Here is a 14,148-nt window from a genome sequence, read left to right on the forward strand (position 1 = left end):
GTCTTTTCTCGACCCCGAGAACTAGTAGGGTTATTGTTACCTTGACCCTTGCCTACCATATGCATAATATAATACAAATTTAGAATGACAAAATAAGAAACTAGTTATAACACGAGAGTGCTTTTAAAAACTAACTTGTTAATCCTCGTCGATGTATTGTTCCTCGTCCGAGAATTCTTCGTCCTCACATGTTTTAATTTCATTAGTTGATTCTTCATCCTCATTTTCTATAATTGTTATTTCATTTCTATTAAGTTCTTCCAATATGCGTTCACGATATTCCAAATTATTTTTTAACTAATCGTCCACTATTTGGTGAACACTTGAGATATCGTTTTGATATGCAACATCAAACACATTCTCGACTTTCACCCTACCTACTTGCTTAGTTTCTATTACCACCCACCAATCGGACTTATTCTTCCGCAATGGATAAGGAGCGTAATACACTTGCCTAACCTTATGTGCAATTATGAAAGGATCATAGCGATCATACTCCCTCATATGATTAACCCCAATTATGTTTTATTGGTGGTACACTTTTGTACCGCTTGTTGGATTTGGCTCAAACCACTTGCATCTAAAGAGTTTCAATTTCTTATATGGCCATCCTATATATTCTAGTTGTAATATTTCTTTGACCATACTATAATAATCAATATCTCCAGCTTGGTTGCTATCACCACCTTGAACCCACACCTCGCTGTTGTTGCTATTTTTATTCTTAGAGCAATCCTCCGTACGAAACTTGTAACCATTCATTACGGACTTAGACATTATTGTGACCTGAAGACCAGGTCCCCAAGATATATCTTTCAAAAATTTATTTACACCATTATTTGGATTATTTACCTACATATAGTGTTAAAAAAACTCATAAGTTAGCATATATATATTTCTTTGACCACACCATAATAATCAATATCTCCAGTTTGGTTGCCATCACTACCTTGAACCCACACATCGTTGTTTTTGCTATTTTTATTCTTAGAGCAATCTTCCATATGAAACTTGTATCATTCACTACGGACTTAGACATTGTTGTGACCTGAAGATTAGGTCCCCAAGATATATCTTTCAAAAATTAATTTATACCATTATTTGGATTATTTACCTACATATAGTGTTAAAAAAAACTCATAAGTTAGCAAATATATATATATATATATATTCAGGATAAATATACAAACTATTTGAACCACGTGTCAAATCATGTATATACAGCATCATGGCTAAATTGACCCACTAAGTGACTGTGACACATCAAAAAATTTCAGTAGTTGCATCAATATGAAATCACTGTAAATTTTATATTTTGATTACTAATAAATCAATACTTACTTAAGAAATGGTTGAACTTCAGGACAGTTTAGCAACACATGCATTGTAGCTCACTTGTACTCCATATCACTCAAACTTTTCTTTCTAACATCCTTAGAGCATCGGCCTGGTTGATTGAAGATGGACATTGATGGATATAATAGATCATTCACACATTCGAAAGTGTTCCTATTCCTAGAACATGGCACGTTACTCTCAAAATAGTAAGAACAAAAATGTGCAGTTTTCTTTGCATGATAGGGCTTCGCATGTAAATCCTTCAATCCTATTCCTCTTCTTAACAAATTATTTGCATTTGCCAATTGTCCTACATAATGTCATGTTAGCCAACAACATTCAAATAAAATAGAATATTACGGTAAACTTATAATATTACCTCTCAAAGAGATACATCTATCTACATTGAACATGCCTTTCAAGTCATGCCTCGTGTACAAGGTGGATTTTAAGGTATTCCGTCACATTAAAGAAACCATATGAAAATATTTTTTCCATCTTACTAGAAGTTACAGGAATGCTCTGATCCATCCGAAGTAGGTTTTCTTCCCTCAAAGTGATAGAACACAAGTCTTTGAAAAACAAACTAATCTCTGTGTAACGACCCGGTTGGTCATTTTGAGATCCCTCTATTTTATTTTTGGGTTTTGTGACTTGCCAGGAGGATTTTGCTTTGGTTTCGGAGTGAAATGAGATACATAGTCCCTAAAATAGAAGTTTAAGTTCTAGGAATTGGTCATAGGTTGAATTATGTGAAGTCACTCTGGAATGGCATTTCGACTGTTCCAATAGCTCCGTAGGGTGATTTTGGTCTTAGGAGCATGTTCGGATGTGGAATTGAAGGTCCGTAGGTCATTTAAGCGTCAATTGGTGAAAGTTGGCAAATTAGGTGATTTTGGGAAGTTTGACCGGTAGTGAACTTTTTGATATCGGGGTTGGATTCTGATTCCGGAAGTTAGAGTAGGTCCGTAATGTCAATTATGACTTGTGTGTAAAATTTGAGGTCAATCAAACTTGATTTGGCAGGCTTCAACGTAGAATGTAGAAGTTTGAAGTTTAAAGTTTATTAGGCTTGAATCGATGCACAATTCGTGTTTTTAGCGTTGTTTAATGTGATTTAAAGGCTCGACTAAGACCGTATGATGTTTTAGGACTTGTTGGTATATTTGGTTGAGGTCTCGGGGGACTCGGGTGGTTTCCGGATGGTTAACGAATCAAAATATTGGACTTGGAGCATAACTGAAGATTTGTTGTGTTTGGTGTAATCGCACTTGCGCATTTTAAAGCTGCAAGTGCAGCACCGCAGAAGCGGCCTTCGATCCGCAGAAGCGGAATTGGGACTGTCCAGCTGAGCCCGCAGATGCGATCATGGCCCCGCAGATGCGAGATCCCATAAGCGAGAAAATGGGCGTAGATGAGGAAGGTGCGCTTGCGCGATGGTGAGTTCCGCACCTGCAGTTGCACAGATGCGAGGGAGAAGATCGCAGAAGTGGAGGCCCAACTCCAGTGGTTAACCGCAGAAGTGGTGCATTTTTTCACAAAAGCGGGACCGCAAATGCGGTCAAGTGATCTAAGAAGCGGAAGTCCTTGTGCTTATTTTTTTATCAATAATCTTATTTCCCCATTGATGTTTCCACCTAGTTAGTGTGTATTTAAGGTGAAATTTGGGAGTTTGAGGCTAGGGATTTGGAGAGTATAAATTAGGGATTTGAGTGGCGATTTGGTGTCAAAATTTATTAAAAATGGTATGGTTGGACTCGTGGTTGAATGGGTGTTCGTAATTTGTGACTTTTACCTGATTCCATGATGTGGGCATGGGTCGACTTTTTGGGGCGATTTTTCGATTCTTTGCTAAAGTCGTAGATTTATGATTTAAATTAGTTTCTTGTAGTTGTATTCATGTTATGCAATTGCTTTTGGCTAGATTTGGGCCATTCGGAGTCGGAAAATCTAGGGAAAGGAATCCTTATCGATTGATTGAGCGAGATTTGATGTAAGTGACTTGTCTAACCTTGTGTGGGGAAAATCCCCTTAGGATTTGGTACTGTTATAAAAATTTGTGATATGTGAGCGCCGTGTACGTGAGGTGACGAGTAAGTACACGGGCTAATTGTGAAAATTTTGGTTCTTGCTGAGTTGTCTTCTATTTAAATTCTTTAACTGAGTTACTTTAGCATATGTAGTGATCATGATTAGCCTAGTATCGCATGTCTACGTGTCTTAACTCTCACTTGCAATTTGTGCAACATGCTTAGTTGAATTAACTGCTTCGCTTGATTTGAATTAAATCTTTAACTGTAAGATTTGTTGCTGTAAATTCATTGTTCCTTCGGTTCGGTTATCTGCTGCATATTTACTTTGGGACTACGAGGCGGTTCCTCGGGAGATCCCCCTGTACTGCATATTTACTTTGGGACTACAACGCGGTTCCTCGGGAGATCCCCTCGTATTGCATTTTTACATTTGGGACTACGAGGCGGTACCTCGGGAGCGCCCCTATTGTTTATCTCTGTTTGCTGTGCTATTATTTTCTAAAGTTTCTCGTTATTTAAATTCTCAGTTATTTCAAATATTATTATATCTTCTGCCTTACTTTTCTTTTGAGGTTAAGCTAGGCACTTATTGGGTACCGTTGTGGTGTACTCATACTACACTCTGCACATCTTTTTGTGCAGATCCAGGTTCTTCCTACCAAGCGAGATACTAGTGAGTTGGACTGTACGTGGAAACTTCAAGATATATCTGCTAGCGTCCGCAGACTTCAGAGTCCCCCTCTATCCTTATTATGTTTTCTCCCCTTATTCTCTTTAGACTTGATATATAGAGACACTTAGTATTTTCTCTTAGAAGCTTGTGACTTATTTTCACCGGATTTTGGCAGCTTTAATTATGGATTTGCAGTTTTATATTTATATATCATGTGTTGAGATCGGAGTTCAGTTTATTATTTATTTATTCCGCAAATTGTTAGGCTTACCTAGTCTTAGAGACTAGGTGCCATCACGATATCCTACAGAGGGAATTTGGGGTGGTGGCACTCTGTGATGGATTTCCAGATTCTTTCGGACAAACCGCAAAGTGCAATAGGCACTAAGGTCTCCATGAAAACATGACAGTCATGACTTTTCAAAAGGCTCAACTTTCCTACCTCCATATCTACACGTTTTCCCATATTTGACGCATAACCCTCAGACATCTTCAAGTTCGTAACCCAATCACAAATCTGTCGTCTCTCCTCCAAAGTGAATAGGTAACTTTCTTTGGGCTTGAACACCTACCATATTTCGCTGTCTACAAGTATAATTCAGGTCACCTGCAATATTCTTGTAAGTCCATTCTACCATTTGAGTTATCTTTTGTCTTACCTTTAATATCCATCATTGTGTTGAATAAATTATCAAAATAATTCTTCTCAATATGCATGACATCAAGGTTTGTCGGAGAAGATTATCCTTCCAATAAGGAAACTCCCAAAATATACTATGTCTCGTCCAATTATGAGTAACACCATATCCGGAGAATCTAGAAGGTGGAGCCTCAGTAACTTTAGTGAAGTTCTTCACCCTCTCCTAAATTTCCTCACCCGAAAGTATCAGAGGTGGCGAATCATGTTCCACTTTATTCTTTTTGAATGCATTTTTCATCCTTCTAAACTCATGATCATCAGGAAAGAACTGACGGTGACAATTAAACCATGATTGCTTTCGACCATGTTTCAAAGTGAACGCTTTACCATTTTTTATGCAGTAAGGACAAGCTAGCTTCCCAGCAGTCATCCACCCAAGCAACATTCCATATGCTGGAAAATCATTAATAGTCTACATTAAATAAGCACGCAAGTTGAAATTCTGCTTGGTTGATATGTCATATGTTTCAACACTATCATACTACAACTGTTTTAGCTCATCAATCAAAGGTTATAAATATACATCAATCAAACTTTTCGAATTACGTGAATCGGGGATAATACCATTTAAAAAATAAAATTATATATATATATATATATATATATATATATATATATATATATATATATATATATATATATATATACACACACACACAACAACTCAGGAGGTAGATTATAAGGTGTAAGAAAAACAGGCCAACATGAATATGGTGTCGTAGATTTAGAAAAAGGCGTGAAGCCATCCACACACAAACTTAACCGAATGTTGCTTGCTTCACTAGCATAATCTGGATATGTCCTATTAAAGTGCTTCCAAGCTTCTCCATCTGACGGATGACACATAATACCAGGTGGTCTTCTGTTTTCAAAGTGCCATCTCATATAAGGAGCAGAACTCATCGACGTTTATAACCTCTTTAACCTAGGTAAAAGAGAAAATAATGCATCGCCTTCACAGCAACCATATTACCACTGAAAATCCTCTTGAAATGAGACTTTTCACAGAATTTATAACATTCTAAATTTGCATCATATTTATAATATAGCATGCAACCATCTTCATAACAATCAATTCTCATCAACGAAAGTCCTAACTTAGAAACCAATCTCTTTGCCTTATAAAAATCACCATGTAAGTTGATATTTGGGTCAACTAGTTCACTCATAAAGTTAATGAAAGAGTCCATGGCCGCTAGAGAAATAGTCCAATCAGATTTAATACTTAGTAATCTAACCGCAACAGACAGTTCAGCGTGCGGACTTCCTTCATGTAGTGGACGACTAACTTCCTCTAACTGTTCATAAAAATATTTTGCATATCATTAGGAGTCTGTTCAATATTTTCATCGGGCTCAACCCCGGAATGCATCCCAAAAGCATCCGCAACCATATCATGAATTCTATAATCTTGATTCCTATTCTCCACCGACCTACTACTTTCACCAACAACCATGTTATGAAATATTCCACGATTATCATCGATCTCTCCATGATTAGTCAACATAATGTAATTCTCTATAAACCCCTACTATAAAGATGCATCTTAGCTTCCTCTGATTTTTTAAACTTTACACAATCCCACTTGACACAAGGACACCTAATTACTCCTTCAATTTGGTATGGTGAAAGTGACATTGCATGTATAATAAACTCATCAACCCCCTCTAAAAAATTCTTCCTCAATCCCCGCCGATTAGGATAATTCCTATTGTACATCCAATGACAATGTTCCATCTATACAAATAAAATAAAAATAAATTGAGATATTTCCCTAGGTATTAGAACTACTTAATTTATTCTACAATTATAAATTGATTAAATTATTTTTACTTAATTAAGATAATTAATTTTTACTAATTACACCAAAATTAAATTACAGTAAATATAATTAATTATGATTAATCATATTTAAACATAAACTTTAAGCTCAATTCATACCCAAAAAGTTCAACACTTATTCCTAAAAGTTTAATTCATATCCAAAAAGTTACCATTACCCCTAAAAGTTCAATTCATATCCTAAAAGTTCAACCCATATCCTAAATAATTCAATTAACCTCACAAAACATAAGCTCTATCCAAAAAGTTCAGCACTTACCCCTAAAAGTTTAATTCATATACTAAAAGTTCAACCCATACCCTAAACCAATTCAATTCATACCCTAGAAGTTCAATTCATATCCTAAATTCAATTCACAAGAACTAAACCCTAAAACATCAATTCAATTCAAAGTTAAACATTTAATTCATAACTAAACTACTCAAGTCGATACAAACTTAAACATTCAATTTACACCCTAGGTAATCAACTCAATTTAATTCAATTTTAACAAGACCCAAACCCTAGATTTCAATAAAATTCAAAGAAACAATCAATTTAAACACTAGTTAACTAATTCATAACTAATTAACAAAATACTAATATTATACAAACAATGTACGTTCAAATCGAAATCTAGAATTTTTAGGAGGTCGAGGAGGAGGGGCAATGGCGGCAGTAATAGCGACAACGGCGGGGGCAGTGGCCGGAATGAAGGCAGCTGGGGTGGTAACGGAGAAGTGGGGAATGAGATGTGTGTGAGGGAGAAGAGAGTGAGAGTTATAAAATTTTGAGAAGCGAAGAAGAGAAATGAGGGGGAAGCCTGTATTTTAGATCTGAAATTAAAAGGTACCGACCGACATCGATCAGTAAAGTCGGTCGATACACTTAAGTGACAGTTGACTGTGTTTGACCACAGTTAACAGACCGATTTGGTCGATTACCTTAAATACTACTTCTTATATATGACGCACGTGCATGCCTTACAACGCACGAAAACTTGATCAATTGTTTAGTTGGTTGTTATATTAACTCGTTTACTTATATATGATTGTCATAATACTAATAGCTTCTTCCATTTATTTAATTTGCGATACATATATACATGTCAAAGAAGTTTATTATTGTTCTATATTTTATTCGTTCATAACTAATAATGTACGACATATATAGATTAATCGATATAGGTCGAAACGTTTTATTTTTAATATTCATCTATGCATCTAAAAACGTTAATTTTTATTTCTAAGTTATAAGTCAATGAATCAATTTAATATTTATTCAAATAGATACATTTGATGATGATCAATTATATATACTAGTTAGATTATTGATTCTTCACAAGCCTATCCTCCAAAAAAACGACCTTATAGCCCTAGCGCTTCGCGTTCTTAGATGCTTATTATCGTATATGTTAGTGCATTCATTAATTGTATTACAAAATAAAGTGGTACATGGATTATATTTATATAGTAAATTTTAATGTGATTTAAAAGTTTGACCATGTTTGACCTTTGAACCGACTGATATTGGTCGGTTATTTTTCAGAAACTAAAGTTACCCACCAAAGTTTGTCGGTAAAATGTTCTCCTGTAATAACCGACCGATTTTGGTCAGTAACTAGAACATAAATTTTATAAAATATTTTAAATAAATAATATAATTATTATAATTTAAATATGTAGATCCATATAACCGACCGATGTTGATCGGTAATCAAAAAAATACTTTGACTAAGCATATCTGACCATTGTGGTCAAATGTATGACGAATATACCGACTGATGTCGGTCGGTAATGTTTTCCCGAGTAATTGCGCCAAATTTTACCGACTATCCTTGGTCGGTATGGCGATTAAAAAAATAAATAAATAATTTTTTAATAGTTTCCGTCCGTGCTGGACGATGTTTAGATCGTCTTTTTGTCGGAATTTACCGGATTTCTAGTAGTGACCACTCTAAAAAAACTCAACAAGAGAAGAAAAAGAAAATGCTTTCTTTATTTTATTTTATGTGATCCTATTTATCATATAATTAAAAAAGAAAAAAAGACTTTTAAACTATGGTCTTAAACATGCATATTATAATATTGTGTGGCTATAAAAATATATTATTAAAAATAAAATACAAAATTTCAGTTAAATTGTGTCAAATTTTGAAAATAGATATTCTAAAAAATATGTGTAATCACATAAACTGACTACCAGAAAATGCCTTTTCAGATGCAGAATGGACTGAAATCCTTGTTTTGGTTCAAAAGACAAAAAAAACTATAATGCATCATTACAAACCAATGTAACACAATCCCTCACCAATGTAAACTAAGAATATACTCCTTCACTTTTCCCTCTCTTCCGAAGAATAAAGATTATCTTCTACTCTTTCAGAATTAAATGGAAAAACACTAGTTCATTTCAAAATTAATATCTTGACATCCGAAAACTACCCCAAAAAAAAGCTATTATAAATTATAGATCAACAATTGTTGGCTTATCTGAAACAAAATATTCGTTTCGTAGGTGGCGTTATGCTGAAGGCACAAGAGATTTATTAGAATCCGTACAAAATAAACATCGATACAATAATGTTGTCTTTGCTAGCTCTATCAATATTTTGTATGCATTATTACGACCCAAATAGTTGTCCCATCCATATACCAATTCGAAACCAAGAATACTTCATTAGACGTGATTATTATGGAGATTTAACTCTCTCATAGCAGAATTACGAAAATAATTAATTAAAGTAACTTATAAGTTTAGAGAGACACAGTTGAACAAATTTTCTTGTGACCTGGTGACAACAGATTTGACATTAGAGAATTAGAAAAGCAAAAGGAGTTTTGAGACGAAAGAAAGAAAAGATATGCACATTTTGCAATATATTCTTCTTGAACTCCCCAACTTTATAAAAGGGGTAGGGGACCACTTCTGCTTTATGTACGCTTTATATATATATATATATATATATATATATATATATATATATATATATATATATATATATATATATATCGCGGTTAAATACTACGTTATGTGTATTGTCCTGTCGAACTGAAAAGCTGTCCGTCTGAGAAAAAGCTGTTTTGTATCCGTAATCATCTTTAACGCGCAAAGCATAATGCGGTTAAATGCTACGTTATGTGAATATATATATATATATATATAGCGTGATTAAATACTACGTTATATGTGTTGCGTTGCCTATAAATAACGGGCGCATTCTAGTTATTTTCTGCGCTTAACAATAACCAATAGCAAAACTTTCCATAAAAGTAAGGTTTTTTTTAACGCTTTAACAAATGCCTGAACGCCTTTATGTACTAAGGTGCCAGTGCGACAAAAAATATTTGATGAATGACTGTTGGGATGATGGTGAAGTTGGACGCCGCTACTGGATGTGTGTGGACAAGTTTTATAGGGTTCCCGACGAACCTTTTTTGCAATTTTGAGGTATGGATTGATGAACCTTGTAAGCAGGAATGCTACAAACGATCTTTGCAGTATCTTCATGATTTGACCTTAAAACAGTGTGAATATGAAAAAGAATATAAATGAGAAATTGCGGAGTTGAAGGAGAAACCGAAAGAGGCAGAATTAGAAAAAAATAAGATGGAAGAGAAATTTAAGTGGTCGGAGTAGAGAATAATGGGCGGCAGTGACTAAACAATGACATGTATGTGTTGAGTGTAATACTTTATCCTTATGTTTCCCATATTATGTATTTTCATTAGTTGTACTGAATTTAAATTATGTTAAGTTGTTATGTTTTGTGTTTGTGTTGTAGTATTAAAATAAAGAAGGAACAGAGAAATAAAAACATAATATGCATATTTTGCAAACATAAAAAATTATTGTTATTATTTACATAAAATAATATTTATATAAAATACAAAAAAAAATAAAATCAATGTGTCCCACACCCTGTGTGCTTCAATGCAGCCATCCCGTCCGGCTACGCTATCAGGATCATCTTCATCACGGCGCCTCTTTATAGCAGGATGCGCTGCAACATAATCATCAGTGGTCCTGGTAGGATCGGTAGAAGGGGTCGTCGGTCCAGTAGAAATCTACAGAAGAATAAGTCAGCTCAATATAGGAAAGTATATATTAAGTCACAACAATTTAAATTTTCTTACCATGGTCTCGTCGGGCTCCTGAATATAATCATCCATCGCATCCATGTCAACATTGCACAAATGGGCCTCCGTGATAGGCGGGGATGAAGTCTTAATAAGAAAATTAATATAAAGTTATGGAAAATAAATGAGAAAAGAAAAAACAAATTTAAATTTAATACTAATAAAAACATACTTGCGCCTGTGATGATGAGCCATAACTCAGCCGGCACCCACTATCCAAATCTCGGGTCGGTCGATCCTCAGCAGCAGTCGATGACCCTAGGAAGTATGCTTCCCAATCCTCTCCGGTAAGGTCCGTGCCCGTGATCAATAATGGGCCTGACGGGGTCACCTGCGAAGTCCCTCGAGTGAGCTGCATCCCAAGGCTGTATGACGCCATGCTGGTGGGATACTCGTCCGGCTAATGTAGGTCACCCGGCAGATCAACACCAACATCATCAACAGGGGCCTCAACGCCCCATTGCTGGGGACCACCTTCTCGCCGCCCACCATGACCCCGTACGACAACCCTGCCTCGTGGGGCACCCCTACCTCGAGGGGCACCCCTGCCTCGTGGGGCACCCCTACCTCGTTGGTACTGCTCTGGTGCCACATAAGCAGGGTTGTGTCCTAAGCGCTGATCCTCTCAAGCTCGCTGCAGTGTCTGGACAGCCACCTCTGCAACCTGCCGACCGTAATCGTGCAAAGCGGCCTCTCCCTCGCCGGCATGCTGATGCATCTACAGTCCCATCTGGTAGACTATATGTAGGCTAATAGTCTGCACAACGTATAAAATATAAACTACAGAACACTAAGTTACAGTTATATAATTAATAATAACAGAAAACATACCAGGGCCTCGTGCCACCCGGCGTATGGAACATACCGACCGCCAGCTTGATGAATGGGATTCCCGACAAAAAGTCGGGTAACGCGGCGGTACCAGGGAATATAGAGCTGGATAGTCTCCGTCTAGATCTGTGAATGGGGGGCGGAATTAGGTCTGCTCGGTCGTCCCAAGTATGGACCTGCGCCTCTAGCCACGCTACATATGAGTCGTCCGCCCTGGAACGATCATCCCGCTGATAATGTGTGGCCTCCCATGTAGCCCCCTCAGTATATATTGCGGACGTTCAAACTGGTGAAGTACCCGCTCCGTGGCATGATGCTCCACAATATCGAGGCACACGAGCGGGACGAAAGTGCTCCAAATCAGTCGGCCGACCGAGCAATAATCGGGCAGGCCACCTATCAAGTCGTCGCTGTATGGCGTCCAGATGAACAATCAAATAACAACAGAAAACGTGAATATGCGCAACACATGTGAAGCTATACTAAGTAAGTTTAGGTACACATTTACCTGTGCTCCCTCCAGCATATCCACCACATCCCTACAAAGGGGGAGATTATGCTGAGCCTCGTAATCTCATACAGATTCACGCCGGAGAATCCACCTCCTAGCTAGAGAGAGAAACAGAGGTGGTACATCCGGAGGTAATGGTAGTAGAGGTGGCTACAACTGCAGAAACCGCTCCGAGGCCCAAACCTAACATACAAAGTTGACGTAAATTTTAAGAAAACTTTTGACTAGATAGAATTGGAAGGAATGAACAGAGTATTCGAATATATTGTCACCTGTAGAAGCGGCAAAAATCCACATACATCATGTTGGGTTCCCATGCTCGCCAGGCACAGATGTCTGTATAAGTAGGTGAGAACAACAACACCCCAGTTGTACTGGGGTAAATCATCTAGCAGCTGAAGATGATGAAGAAATCGCAAGCTGACTAGGTTCCCCGAAGTGTTCGGGAACAAGACTCCCCCCAAACAGAAGGAGCAGCAGCAACCTCGTATACCGGTGAATATGCAGATCATCTGTCTCCCAGGTGATGTCGGGGTGCAATATCTCCAAATGCTATCGAATAGCTGTCAAACTCATGCGACTGGCCCCTGAGTGTGCAGTCTCATCCTGTGGCCTGAAACCAGTGAGCTGCTACAGCATATCCAAATACTGCCCACGCGTCATCTCTCTCATGGCCTGAGGCAGTGCAATGAGAAGTCCATCAACAGGTATCCCATATAAAAACTCCACATCCTGCAGCGTGATGGTGGCCTCGCCAATGGACAAGTGGAAAGTTGCGTCTCCGGTCGCCACCGCTCTATTAGGGCCGTGATCAAAGACCAGTCGAGCTGCAACCGCCCAATCTCCAAAATCCTGTAGAAGCCCATATCTTGCAGGCGTTGGACTACACGGGGATGGAGATCTATGTCCTTCATAAAATCCCACATGTCGTCTACTCTCCTGGCGCGGAGAGTCTGGCCAGTAACTCTCCCTCCCATACGTAGGCGGACCTATGATCGCCCTGCAACGCTAATAGCTCATTGGAGACAGGTCCGAGATGCATAGGCGGCACGTCCATGTCGTCTACTATAAATTAAACAATATTAATTGTATGTTTGACCTATAAAGTAAATAATTATTTTTTATAATTATACATTATTTAATTGGACCAAGCTATTTAATTGGTCCTGGATCCATGCTCGATATTTGATGCCCAGTAGGACCAAGTTATCCTGAGTTATTGTGTGTGTCAATTTTATTATTTTCGTAATTTTGTATGTTTGTTTTGTAAATTAAATAATTAATTTTTATCATATTTAATCGAACAGAGTATATACCTATGGGTTCCAGGCTCGATATTTGAGGCCCAGTAGTACCAAGCTATCCTGAATTCTTGTGTGTGTCAATTTTAATATTTTCATAATTTTGTATGTTTATTTTGTAAATTAAATAATTAATTTTTATCATATTTAATTGGACAGAGTATATACCTATGGATTCCAGGCTCGATATTTGAGGCCCAGTAGCATCAAGCTATCCTGAATTCTTGTGTGTGTCAATTTTAATATTTTCATAATTTTGTATGTTTGTTTTGTAAATTAAATAATTAATTTTTATCATATTTAATTAGACATAGTATATATACTTATGGGTTTCAGGCTCGATATTTGAGACCCAGTAGCACCAAGCTATCTTGAATTCTTGTGTGTATCAATTTTAATATTTTCATAATTTTGTATGTTTGTTTTGTAAATTAAATAATTAATTTTTATTATATTTAATGGGACAGAGTTTGTGTTTGATCTATCAGTATAAAAGATACTTAAACTACAGGAATTCTACGCTAAAAGACTCTACATTTTACTACGCTAAAAGGGCACTAGTCTTTAAGCAAATAAATAATCTAAACTAGATAAAAACAACAAATACATTTTAATCACAAAAACAAACACAAAACACTAATATCTTAGTCCGGATAAAAATAACATAATAGTTTAATCGCAAAAAAAATACAAAACAACATGGAAACACATTCAAAACAACTAATATGCATTATTATACGAGTTTCGACATAAACTAAATTGGAATACTTCAATTTATGTTTTTCAGAAAGTCAATAAAT

The sequence above is a fragment of the Nicotiana tomentosiformis genome, chromosome 7 (genome assembly GCF_000390325.3).
Source record: "Nicotiana tomentosiformis chromosome 7, ASM39032v3, whole genome shotgun sequence".
NCBI classification, from domain to species: domain Eukaryota; kingdom Viridiplantae; phylum Streptophyta; class Magnoliopsida; order Solanales; family Solanaceae; genus Nicotiana; species Nicotiana tomentosiformis.